The sequence below is a fragment of the Antechinus flavipes genome, chromosome 6 (genome assembly GCF_016432865.1).
Source record: "Antechinus flavipes isolate AdamAnt ecotype Samford, QLD, Australia chromosome 6, AdamAnt_v2, whole genome shotgun sequence".
In the NCBI taxonomy this organism is placed as follows: Eukaryota; Metazoa; Chordata; class Mammalia; order Dasyuromorphia; family Dasyuridae; genus Antechinus; species Antechinus flavipes.
In genome coordinates this window covers 18,780,429-18,794,796 of record NC_067403.1, presented here as the reverse complement: position 1 = coordinate 18,794,796, position 14,368 = coordinate 18,780,429, and positions in this window count along the sequence as shown.

The following is a 14,368-nucleotide window of genomic DNA, read 5'->3' as shown; positions in this document are numbered from 1 at the left end:
ATAAGTGATTCTCCTACTCTGGAAGAAAAATCACTGCATTTGCATTTTTGTATAAAAAATGAACATTATAGTAATAGAGAGATTTAAAAAGAAACACCCTGCTCTAATAATTCAAGGCATTTTTTGTTCATACCTCTGGAACAATATTTTAAGACTAGGATGAATAATATACTTTTGAATAAAAAAGTAACAATGACAGTTTGAAATAGTAGTTTGCAGTTCACAATTTTTGTTCTGATATTACTTTAAACTTTATTATCATGTCACCTGCTAGTGCCAATAGAGATTAACATCTGTCAAGGCTTCTCCATAACCCAATAACATAGAAGTTATGATGCACACATTGAAGAACATTTTATTTGGGCTACAATTTGAGTTGCTAACATTTTCTCTTTGAAAAGCCATTTCTTTTTATTTTTCAAATTGATTTTGAAATATCTTCATTAATGACAATACAATAAAATGTTTGTTTCTTAATATATTATTCTTATCATGCAAAAATGACTTGTATCAAGAGGATACACACGTATGTATATTTATACATATTTGTATATCTATATATAAACATCTATATTATGTGCATACAAAATTTATGTAGTGTGACTATACATTTATGTGTGTACATGAATATGTATATATTTATAGGTATTCTATGATTATGTATTTTCATATTATAATCATTATTTGTTTTTTCTAGAAAGCACCCATATGTGTGTTCATACACAGAAACATACATATTTGTGCATATGTAGTTATTCCCTAGATAACTAAAATATCGGTTTTTCATAAGAACTAAGCAGATATTAAAATATTTGTCATTTTTTAAATCCCAAAGTTGAAAAATAATGCCTTTTAATTATAGATTAAAGAAAATAATTAACCTTGAAAGGAAGTGCTCACAACTTCAGCTAACAGAAATATCTTTCCCAATCTAGGCATATAAACAAAACCATTTTAACTCTGCTGTAGTCCTATGATAATAGTCCATGGTTTTGAGCAGGTAAGAAATCAGTGAAATTATCAAAATCAACTTTGCAAACAAGATGCCAACACCAGGCCATTTTGCTTCACTTTTAATTCCGATTCAAGGTTCCAGCTTTGTTGGAAGGGTAACTGGGATGTCTTTCCGAAAAGCAGTTGATCCTCCTGCTGACAAGAAGATGGTTGAATAGAAAGGGTTGCAATGCAAAGAGGTTTGCTTTAAATATAGTAAGTGGCAAAGATTTCTGCTGATTGACAGAAGCTGTTATATTTTTGTTCTAAGTCTTCTGCCTCTGTTTCTGTCCCTTTTTCTTTCTTCCTCTCTCCTCAACCATTTTTTTATAAGGTCAGTCTGAGTAGTGCAGGACTCTGGTAGATAGACACAGTCTGTTTATTAACTGTTCCAAACACAGGGCTAGGTCCTGGCTGCTGGCATCCTCATCCATCATGATAATGTGTTCAGTTACTAGCTCGATGCCCCTTCACACTCGAGCAGTGATGGTTGGCAGAGCATCAGTTCCTTCTCCTTTGAACTTCTGGGAGTCAGAAATCCAACTTGAGCTTGCTAGGTATAATTGCCATTGGCGTATCTGACCTTGAGATCTGGACCATCGCTTAAGTCAAATGAGGAGATTGGACTAGATGACCTTTGAAGTCGCATTCAGTTTTCACATTTTATGTTTCTATGCTGAGACTGCAGACCAGTCAATGGAAGGAAATGGGAAGCTTTCTTTGTTTTTTTTTTTTTTGTTTGTTTGTTTTGTTTTTCCCCCCTCCCCCCCCAGGTGCTTGGTATTCCCATTCTTTTTAGACACAGGGATAGAGGAAAACTTTCCTTTTACATTCTGGCTACTTTTCTGCTTATTGGATGGTTTTCATTCTAAGGGATAAGGGATGGCTGAATCGAGTTTTTATTTTTTGGGGGGACGAGTGGGGGGAGAACCACTCCTTGTTTACTCTGTAAGCTTCAAGGCACAAGTTTATTTGTTAATGGTTATACCAAAGCAAATTTGTTAGTCCCTTTCAGGATGTAGAATTAAGAAAATTCTTCATTATGTCACATAAATGAAAATATGTTAACTTTATTATCCATGTGACTAGAGTCATATCCTCACATCAAATTAATCTCATAAGGAGCTAGATGATCTCTTTAGGACTCTCTCCCATAAGAATAATAGGTTCTCTTTTTTGTTTCTAGTCTAATTTCTTGTAATTGAATTCATAGCATGTTGGAGTAGTAAAATAATAAAGTTTAGAGATGAAAAGATGTTTTTGAGATCACCCAGTTTCAACTGTTTATTTCATAAATGGATAAATTGAGGAATAATGAATAAATTATGTGCCCAAGACCATGTGTCCTAAAATCAGCACTAAAAATCAGGTGTCTTGAGGCAGCTGGTGGCACAGTGGATAGAGCACCAGCCCTAAAGTCAGAAGAACCTGAATTTAAATTCAAATGTGAACTCAGACACTTAACACTTTCTACCTATGTGACCCTGGACAAGTCACTTAACTCCAATTGCCTTAGCAAAAAAAAAAAAAAAAAAAATCAGATGTTTTGACTCTGTTACACCATGCTACTTTCTGGACTTTGAGTAGTATAGTAGTATTTCATTCAATAATTATTTATGGACATGATAGGACTATCAAAACACTAACTATTGAATATAAAAAAAAAACAGAAGAAAAATGCCATTCTCATTGGGAATTACATTAGAATATAAGCAATGTGTGCTGGACCCTCAAAACTGGATGCTGAGATCCCACTGTTAAAATCTCAGTGAGAGCATTTCTTCTTCAGAAATCAGCAAACAATACAAAGCACTCAAAAATAATTTGCTTCATTAATTTGTTGATTATCTAGATTCACGAAAATGATAGCCAACATATTAAAAAAACAACAGTTTCTGGCACATCACTGTTAACCCTGATAACCACCTGTTAACTCATAGGGCTTTCTGGTGCACACAATATGATGCAATTGTCACTAAATGGCAGAGTTAAAATATTTAATTCAAGGGCTGTATTTTCGATTTCTCATTAATGGTTTGTCCATAAAAACCGCATTAATGCTGTGTGTGTGTCTACAATCATGGAGGTCATAAAAACCCTAGTTCAGCTTTTTGCAATAGAATAGAAATAAAGGAGAAACAAGATCTATGATAGTTATAGGACAGAAAGTGGACATCGTATAATGTTGTGGAATAAAATGTATTTTAAGGTCAGAGATTTGTTTACAATATTACCATACTTCTCTGTGTTTTTATTTCAATTTATTTTAAAACAAAAGAGCAGGAGTTGAGCTAAATACTCCATACATTCCTTTAAATTTTGTGAATCATCACTTTGATTTGTGGAATAGTTTACAAATATTTTTTAAAAAAAACTTTTCTGGATAATTGGATCAACAAGAAAGAGGATTAGACTTTTTTCCAATCTTATCATTTCTCAGATCTCTCCAATATAAGAATTCTGTATAGGAGTTAAAATATTTGCAGCGATCCGAGCCCTTTCTGAGGAATTAATAGTACAGAAGCCTTACAGACTCAGTATCAACTCTGTGACCAACTCCCCTGTACCCGTAAGGCTACTTAATATATAGTTCATGAGCTTTTACTCTGTCATTTGTTCAGCAAGTGCCTTGCTATTGGTGAAGTTTCTACCTGCTACCCTTTACCAATACGATTCTCTCCAATTAAACATTCTGAGGAAAAAGCAAGAAAACTCAATTCTTGTGGAGTCCACACTATAGAAAGTGAAAAACTTACTCTATCTGTAATGCATCCTATGTCCAGTGGGACAACAATATTCAGGCAGAAAGGTAAGGAAGAGAAGGACCTGAGAAAGGTATATTGAGGACCAGACCTATAGGAAGTGGGATGTCATCTGGCTGAGAGTAGTATTCTCTCCCCGGAAAAGGAGATGAGATAGCCATATAATTAGAACTGGAAACTGAGAGGTAACTCTTGTGCCATTGATATTTCCACAGTCTCAAGCGAGCAACTGGAAGGTCCCTAGCATTTTGGCTTGATTCCCTGCAGAAGACATGGGTAAAATCATACAGTTTAAGATATAATCACTGAGATAAATTGAAACTAATACATAAATACATCAGGCTATCCTTTTAGAGAACTAAAGTAGCCCCTTTCCATCCCGTTGCAATGTGCTTTGAGTATAAATCACAAAGGCAATCTCAAGGACAAAGTGGAAAGCATTTACTGTACGTCAAGCATTGCTAAGAAATTAATTAAATGTAGGAATGAGATGTAGTCTCATAATATCATTGTGGACTCGACGAAGATGTTTAATGAACTCCACCACTGTAGAGTAAGCTCAATTCAGAATTGATCTTCATGAAGTATCAAATAATCATTTCCCTTAAAGAACAAGTTGGGGGACAAAGAAAACCTTCACAAAGAATGTGAATTATAAAGGCTATTTTGCCCCAAATAAGTATTTGTTTGTGTGTTCAGTCAGATCTGGGTAAATCACTAACCCTCTTACATAAAGTGAAATATTCAGATGAGGTAGCCTTTATGTTATATAATGCATGTGTTTGAAACTAAAAGACGTGACCTCTAACATTATTATAATTCTTGACGAAGAGAATTAGGGGACAGCTAGGAGTAGATAAGAGTAGACAGGAGTCAGACTCATCTTCCTCAGTTCAAATATGATCTCAGACATTTAGTAGCTGTTTGATCCTGGGCAGGTCTCTTCACTTTGTGTTTACCTCAGTTTTTCTCATTAATAAAATGATCTGGAGAAGGAAAATGGCAAACCATTCCATTATCTCTGCCAGGAAAACCCCCAATGGGTCATGAAGAGTTGGGTACAATTGAAATGATTGAATAATAATAACAGCAAAAGAACATCAGATTTAAAATAAATTCTAAGCAAAAAAAAAAAAAGGTAGGATTTGAATTACTAAAAAGATTTAGAGAAAATAATTCGGGCAACAAAATAGGATATTAAAAACATGATTGGGGGAAGTTGGCAATTTTTTTTTAGTATTTTGTTATCATTGTTTAAGGTATATTGTGTTAGGGTTGCATATAATAGATCCTCTACATAGTTATCTTTCGCACTAGGAGTAACTGTTTGCATAGCTTATTCTCCCAATTAGATTGTAAACTGCAAATAGATATTATTTTGTATTTGTATACTTTTTCCCTGCTATACTACAAGGCCCATCTTTCACCTATGTAATAGGAACATAGTACAAATTTGTTGCCTGGAATGGAAGTTATATAAAGTCCCATGCTAAGTCTGGGCCATTTGAATATTCATATAGGCTGCCTTATAGTCTGAACCACAACAACCAACAAAAAGGTTTTTTAGAACAATGAAGGTGAGCTTCTAATAGTTAATGAAAATCGCTGAATGGCTCAGTAGGAAACCTGAGAAAGGTTAAAATAGCCTCCATGTCGATGTTGCTGTACAGTGGTGACTAATGTTAATTGAACCCCCAAGTGAGATGCTAAGAGATTTTTTTTTTTCTCCACAGAATCCCTTTCTGTATAAAAAGGAAACAATGGCTTGTGGTAAAGTTAATTCAAGCTGAGATACATTAACTGTACCACATTATGGGCTGCAAAGAGAGCTATTAACAAATGGCACCCACTGAGAATATTTGTGAATTAGAATCCTTCCTTGTTAATGGAAATGAGACATTTTCTTGAAAAATGCTAAAATGTTGGACATTTTAAAAACATATGAGGAAATACAGCCTCATTCCTCATTAGATATGACCTCTCAGCTTATTGGAATTGACTTTTCCGTTTGGCCGAGTTGGGTTTGGCCAGTTTGCCTACTATTTCAAATTGTGCCATTCTATGTCAAAATCAGGATTAAGTTTTGTCTTGCTGAGGTCCTATCTTATTAATCAAATGGCGAACTTTCTAAAATAATGACATTCTTATGAAATGTTGAGGAGCTCTTGATCTGAAACTCAGGAGACCCAGATTCTGGTCCTTTCGCCCTTGCTAAAAAGAATCCATTTCCTAGACATAAAATTCTTCCTTTATAAAAATGAGTATATACTCAATAAAAAAAATAAAAAAGTTGTTCCCATATTAAAAAAGATATGATTGTCTACAAAGAGGAACATTTTATGTATGAGAGATTGGAAGGAACATTAAATAGGTACTCATTTGTGCCATGTTCTAACAGAGTACTTCAAGTCTAGAAGAGTTGTTTCAGTTTTTACTTATTTGCTAAAGTTTAATTAACATCCTCTCTTACGAGCACAGACTAGCCATCAGTATGATTCAGTCAAATATTCCTTACACATGATCAAACACTAAAAGTACATCCCTTAAAAGCAATAATTCAGAACTATAGTACTGACATTTTCACACTACATTTGCTTCCTTCCAAACATGAACCTGTGGTATGAATAGAAATGTAATTCCTTACCAATTACATGGGAACAAATGACAGTACAATTACATGATTAAAAATGAATGTTATTTATGCTTTTCCATGCATGAAATCTTCATACTTCCTGCCTGATTTGCAACTAGGAATGGAAGTCATCTCTTGGATGTGTAAACTCTTTTAATTTTTGAATTCCACATGAAATTATAATTATGAGTAGAAACTATTAGTTCCCAGAAGTCTGAAGAAAGAACGGAAAGCAGAAAAGTTACAAGAATCAGATAAATTAGTTTTCTTTTGAATTAGACAAACTAGTTTTATGAATCTGCATTTTCCCCAAAGCAATATTTATTGCAAGTATTTCACATTATTATTAGAAGAAATAATCATTAGAAGCTAGTTTGATAATCATGAAACTTCTCAGACTTCTAAGTTAAGAAAAAAATGTCATTATTATTATTTTTAAAAACACAAGAGAAATATATATATATATATATATATATATGTATATATGGCAAACATACGTAAATGTATAAGAAGCTCCATGGAAATGTGATCTCTAGTCTCAGTAGCTTGTGCCTCGTTGTTAATTCTATGAAATTAATTTTATCTGTATCTTGCCCAAGTACCAAAAAACAAAGGAATAAAAGAAATTTTGATACAAAGTCTTTCCAATATGCTTGCTTCCTAAGTGCAATCTGAACAATGACTCAATTAATTTAATATAACATTTAAATTAACTATTAAGACAATTGAAAAAAGTTGATTTTTTTTCTGATGCCCCATTAAGTTGCCCACCATTGTGATAATCAATGAGGGTTATTAAGGAATATGAGAAACTTTGTCCCTGTTCTCAAGAAGCTCATGGTCTAATCAAGGGAACTGGATCAATATACAAAATCCATTTCCCTTGATTAGATCATTATAATTGATTAGGCAATTGTAAGCGTCCTAGTCTTAGATTCAAAAAAAACTTGAATTTTATTTCTGGATTCAATGGAGGTCATCTCTGAAACTGTTTTACTGATCTCAGTTTATATTTCCACATCTTCAATGTGAGAAGATTTAAAGATATGTATTTTATGAAGTTATGTGATGTGACCCAAATCAATTTGGTTTTAATATGTTTCAGGGAGTTGCTTGGGTTCATATTTTAAATCCCAAAGTTATTCTATCACCTCTTTAATTCTGGATCTCATATACTGATCAATTATACCATCCATGCCAGAAATAGATAATCTTTACAGGTCATCTTTCTAAACATATTAAAGTGGAGAACATAATTTTGCATCTCACTTCCTACTTATAAGGAATCTATATTGAGATGGGAGAAATACATATAAATTCCTTAGAAGATTAATAAAAATATATGGGTATATTTGTATGTATGTATGTACACATTTATATATAGATAGATAGATAGATAGATATATACAGATATATAGATATAGATATAGATATATTCATGTATGTATGAAACCCAGGTTAAGAATTTCTGGATCTGCCTAGTGTCATCAATAAAGCCCCGTCCAATTGAATATTGAGATATGAAATTAAAACAGGCAGTGTACTGTCACAGTTAAGAATTTTGTAAACATTTTTAAACAAAGCCTCATTTTATCTTTAAACATATTTTTAAAACGTATTCTTGGCTCCCTGATGATATGAAACTTGATGTGACAGATAGGGTTATAGTTTGCCAACCTTTACACTCAATAATTGTTAAAGACACGTTCAATGTGTCTTTGCCCTCTAATTGCCTTCTAATAATAATGTCTAGTATTTTTATGGAAATGTACATTTTACAAAGAAATTACATATATATATTGACAGTGATGGCCACTAAAAATCTTTGAGGCAGGTAATAAAAATACAGTCTTTCTTTAGGAGTTTTGGAGGAATACAAACTGAACATGCATTGAGTTTGATATGGCACACACACTTAATTCATAAATGACAAAAGAGGAGAATCACAGTAAAAGGACTGGATAAAAGATCAAAGATGTGAAAAGATGTATAGAATAGCATGTTGGGTTAAATCTAATGGGGATAAATAAAAAAAAATCACTTACATAGAAAAATATCAACTTAATTGCTCAATCAACAAGAATTTAATAAGCATTTACCTCTCTTGAAAGAACTTACATTCTTAAGGTGGAGATGATATGGCAATATATAGATATGTACAGATGCATATGGGATATTTGGAAGATAACCTTAGAAGACATAACTCTGGCAGCTGGGAATGGGAAAGGCATGGATAATACAGTATTTATTCCACAAATTATCTAGGATCTTAATAAACTGAGATATGACTCAGAAACATCAGAGATATCTAATAACCCTCCAAAAAGTCAATGTGATTTGGGACTGAATTAAAGAAGATTAAACATTCAAGAAAAGAGAAAAATATTCCACTTATACTTTTATCACTCAGCAGAATTCTGAAGCTTTATGTTCAGTTTTGGACACCACAGATTGAGAAAGGTATTGATGAGATACAGAGTATCCAGAGCAGGACAATGAATTGATATAATATAAGAGCTGGTTGACGGAATTGGCCAAGTTCAACCTTGAGAACACAAGATGTGGCAGATTTATTTTAAAGTCAAAGGAAAGACAAATTATGTTTTTGTTAACTTGTGTTTTCTCAGTTGATGTATAATAGGACAACTACTCATTCGGGGTGGTTGGGAGATGGATATTTATTAATGTTATTTAAAAGTGGTTTCCCTTCTTTGTAAATGGTAGGATTTTTTTTTTCTATTTCAACACTTTCATTTTATTTCCTACGAAACTAAAGTCCATAAGGTTAAGTGACTTGGCCATAGTCATACAAACAGTAACAGTAAATAACAGACTTGATTTGAACAATGGTGTATATGGGGTCTTCCTCCCCCCTCCTGACTTTTGTATATGTGGCTTCTGATCATTTCTCTTTAATAACTTAAGTGTGACTCATTATCTCAGAAACAGGATACCCGTTCTTCAGTGTTCTAAAATAACATATAGGAAATGGGTTTCCTCTTTCTTTGTTGCTGTTGACTCATCCCTTCTATTAATCTCCCATTTTAGGCGCCAGTGACAATGTATTTATTTCAAAGAAATAGCAAAGAGAGATATATGAATACTATCCACCCCAACACCTTGGATAATAGTGGTTCGTATTCAGATTTGCTATAACTACATGATCAAATAGTGATCTAGGTGCCAAATAACATACCCAAAGGTGACTTCTTATTACCTTAAGTGCCAATGTATTGACTGCAATGTATCCTTGCTATGAAAAAATAGACATCATTAGGGTTTTTTCTGATTGTTTGAGATCTACAAGGACAGTCAATCTGCTCCCTTCACCCAGAATGCAAAATGACAAATGTTGAAGACAAGGCTTGAGACCCTTTCACCAGACCGGAGGCCTCAAAAGGAGAAGGTTCTGAATCTGCTTTTTATATAGCATTATCTCTTACAAAAGATGAAGGCGTCAATAATGGTCCTGAGTTCAGAAGAAAATGGAGAAAGAATCTTGTCTGAAATTTACTAAAACTTTTAGAAAATGCCCCAATTTTAAAATGAGATCCAGAATGCCTAGAAATGCTCTTCTCTCTCTCCAAAACACTTGTTTCCCCTACATAACACTTATCAACTTATATACGGGAAGAAATGTTCTGTCAGATGATCAGTGTATATCACAAACCCCAGAGACATTGACCACCACCCCTGGCCCTGTTTTCTTTTCCTCCTTTCCAAAACTTTTGATCTCGTCTTTTTGGTCTCGGTGGTTTATTCCTTAAACTGTGCTCTCTAAATATCTTCCACGACACTGTGGTTTCTTCTAATCTTTCTTTCCGATCCCAGAGTTGTCCATGAGAGGTGTCAAATTATATTCTAAAACACAAGGCCTTTGCTAACACAAGCCCTCATTCAATGTCTCAACCCTTTCACTTATTAGCTGTGTGATGGGAGATGGGTCACTCAGCAATATTTTCCTCCTTAATAAAACAAGGATAACAAGATTTATACTAACTTACCTCTTAAAGCTGCCTTAAGGAACAAATAATAATGTATTTGTAAAGCCCTTGGTAACTATAAAATACTGTAGGAATATAGGTTATTATTATTAAGAGCCAACGATTAATTCTCCTTTACATGATCTTGGGTACTATTAGCAGCATAGCTCAGCTCTCTTATTAGTTAAATAGACATTTGTGGGCTAGCTTCAGAGCCCAACTATATTCATAATATTGTTTTATGGGGAAATATGTTCTAAGTATCAAGTAGAAAGTTTTAAGTAGCTTTTAAATCAAAATGGAATCTATACTGGGTAGTATGTGGCCCCTTATTCCCTTACTTAGCCTTTGCATTTAGGAAAGAAGCAGGATCATTAACGTATATTTCTTTTTCTACTGTGACACTTTCCTTGTTTTTAGAATGCTTGCAGTGTATTTCCAGTTATGTCATGAGAGAGCTGATTCTCCTGGTGACTCTACTTGAATAGTAGAAGAGACAATTACTATAGAGGGAGAAACTCTTAAGTCTGAAATCGCTTCTTGCTGCTATCATTTTGTTTAATAAAGTCATTTATCCTCTCACCTCAGTTCCCTCCTCGGTGAAATGAATGAGTGGAAGTAGATAATATTTATAACCCTCAGTTCCAAATCATATAAATTTTCGACATTCCCAGAGGTGTGCTAAAATCAGTTCAAACTATCCCAGGAAGAGGTGATTGCTCAATTGTAAGTGTATTCTATGTGTTAGAAAGTGGGGTGAATGTTACAAATCAATGATTAAATAGATTGTTTTATTGTTTGTTTATATTTCAGAAATTAATGGAAATATATACATATATGTATACGCAGATATATATGTGCATGTGTATGCATAATGGCTAGAACATGAATAATGCAGATAAATTTGTGATTGAGATTTTCCCAGTGGGTTATTTTTAATATATTATCAGAATATCACTGCATATCCTTCCACCAAATCCAGGGATTCTCAGTCTATCTGAAATTGTGTGACTTCTATTAAAAAAAAAAAACAAAACACCAAGAATAGGACATTCGTATGCCATAATTGGTTTAGCTATTCTAGCAGAAATAGTATTTTGGGGTCAGGAGGTAAACATGGATGAGGAACTTTTTGGAAATGGTTCCAAATCACTTTCCAGAATGACTGATCACTAAACAACTCAACCAACATTGAATTTGAGTGCCTCTTTTCCTATTTAAAAGTATTTAATTTAAGTATTTATTAATTTTCTTTGTTTTATTAGCATTATCACTTTAATTGGCATTCTCTAATTATAAGTGACTTGAAATATTTTATTTGACTATGGATAGCAATCTTTTTTTCCTTGAAGATTTCATATTTTATTGTTTCAATTGGGACGTGGCTACAAAAGCTATTTTTAAACTGAGTTCTTTATCCAACTGTCACTTCATGAGTTTATGTCCACAGAGATCTCCAATATTGAAAATAATTTCTGACAAATAAAAGAAAGTCATTAGTTAAGCTCAAACTTATTATTATTTTTTTTCCTTTTCTACAAAGCAATATGTTGATATAAAATTCTTAATCTTCCTACATGCATCCTGGCTGTATGCAAATGATTCTTACTTTCTTTATATATTCTTCACAGTTTTAACTTGAATTGTTTTTTATCCAGAGAACTCTAATTAACAAATAGATTCATTTATTCAAGCCCAGGCCTTTTCTTAAGTCCATATACTGACTCATTGATTTACAAAACAATGAAGCAAATCCTGAAAACTGAAGGCTATTTTTATGGAAAGCATTGTTGCAATGCTTTTGTTTAAAAATGTTAGCAGCATCTTAATAGATTAAATCTTTTACCATATTCAGAGTATTATGTTTAAAAGGAAACATTTTCATGGTTCTATACAGAGTTCTCATAAATTGATGTCCTTTATTTCTATGTTTAACAATATTCTTGGTATTAGTGGGAAGTTAAGGGAAAATTTGAATAAGTATTTTGAATTGGTATACGGATAGGTTTGTGTGGACATGTCTGTATAGATATAGGTATGTGTGGACATATACACACATACATAAAAGTGTATGAATAGGCATATATACACATATGATATGTCTGAGGCCTATAATTTAATTGTGTAAGAAATTCCTCATGAAGACATTCCTCCATCAATGAAAGTTATCTGTCTTTAGTTGCTTAATTTTTTTTTAAATTTACAAATATTTTCCCTTTCTCCCAATCTTCCTTCACTAAACAAACAAATAACAAAAGAGAAGAAATAGAAAAAAATGTCGATCAGAATTGATCATCGTTTAGTCTTGTTGTTGCCATGTATAATGATCTCCTGGTTCTGCTCACTTCACTTCACATCAATTCATCTAAATCTCCCCAGGCCTTTCCAAAATCATCCTTCAGATCTTTTCTTATAGAACAATAATATTCCTTAACATTCATTTACCATAATTTACTCTGCCATTCTCCAACTGATGGGCAGCTGCTCAGTTTCCAGTTTCTGGCCACTACAAAAAGAACTGCCACGAACATTTTGGCACATATGGGTCCCTTTCCCTTCTTTAAGCTCTCCTTGGGATAGAAGCCTAGTAGAAACACTGCTGGATCAAAGGGTTTGCACAGTTTGATAACTTTTTGAGCGTATTAGAACTCATTTTTTACAGGAATGTTAAAATAATGTTTTGGGGGGAGTAGAAAGAAATATCACACTAAACCTGATTTCTGTAATAGAGAAAACTCCCTGCTCTAATCAAGAAATTTCTTTGGAATTTATAGTGCCAAGGACTCTAAGATGTTGCTGACTTTACATTTAGTACATGGGGAAGCCAGGATTTGAAACTAGTTCCCCCCAACTACAAATCCTTCACATCTAGCTATTATTAGTATGCTGTTTCTCTCATAATTATGTGCTATTTTATCATTTTGCAAAATGCTTTGAGGAAAACAAGAGAGTCTGGTATAATGTGTATTTTTCAATCTCTCTTAGACTAGAAAATTGGAAATAACTAAAGTTGAATGATCTGTCCACAAATACACAGCTAATAAATATCAGAGCTAAGATCCATACTTAGATTTTTTTTTTTTTACTTTTAACTTGAGTGTTTTGTCTTCAATAAATGGTCCATATCTTAGAGAATTGTAGAAGTATTCTAGACCTTAAAGACTAGTGCAGGGCTTTCATTTCAAAGAGTAAAAAAGAAAAGCTCAAGGAGGAAAAGCATAAAAAACCAACAACAAAGAAAATAACAAAAAAATCACCAAAGAAAACAGTAAAGAACAAAAAAAAATAAAATAAAATAAAACCTTCTTGAAATGACGGCATGTTTAAAATCAACTGGAGTCAGGAATTCAGGTTAAGGGAAAAATCTTCACTCTTTATTGAAGTGAAGAGGTGAATAAAGATTGTGATAGCAAATATAGGCAAGAAAGATTGCGATAGCAATGTGGGCAGCTGCGACAGGAAGCCAGCTAACAGAGAGGGATCTGAGCTGAAAGCTTGTCACAATGGCAATGCTAGCAGTCTCTCCTTCCCCTTCATTTTCCACTCCCCTGCTTCCACCCACCAGAATCGTCATTTCCTATACAACACATCAGGACTTGCACAAAGAGTGGGCGGGGGCCATTCTTTCTCCAAGCTTATATATTAATAAAGTATGATCCAATTACTATTTAGCCTCACGTGCTTGGGACCTCAGTGCATCAACTCAAGTCAGCCCATTACACCTTCTACCAGCTTTAACCAATTAGTTAGTATCACACTCAGAAATAGAAACAAGGTGTTTTTCCTCATTCAGCTATTTTTCCTCATCATTGAAACCCCTTGATTGTTCTGCCAAGAAAGCAGTTATTTCTATAAAGTACTGATGTGTAGTGAATTTTTGGAAATTTTAAATGGGAGTTTTTTAGGAAATTGGCTTTATTTGATTTAGTCCATTGTGTCATCATTGAATTTGCTCCACAGATAGTAGTGGATTGTCCGTTCTTGAAGTCTTGTTAACA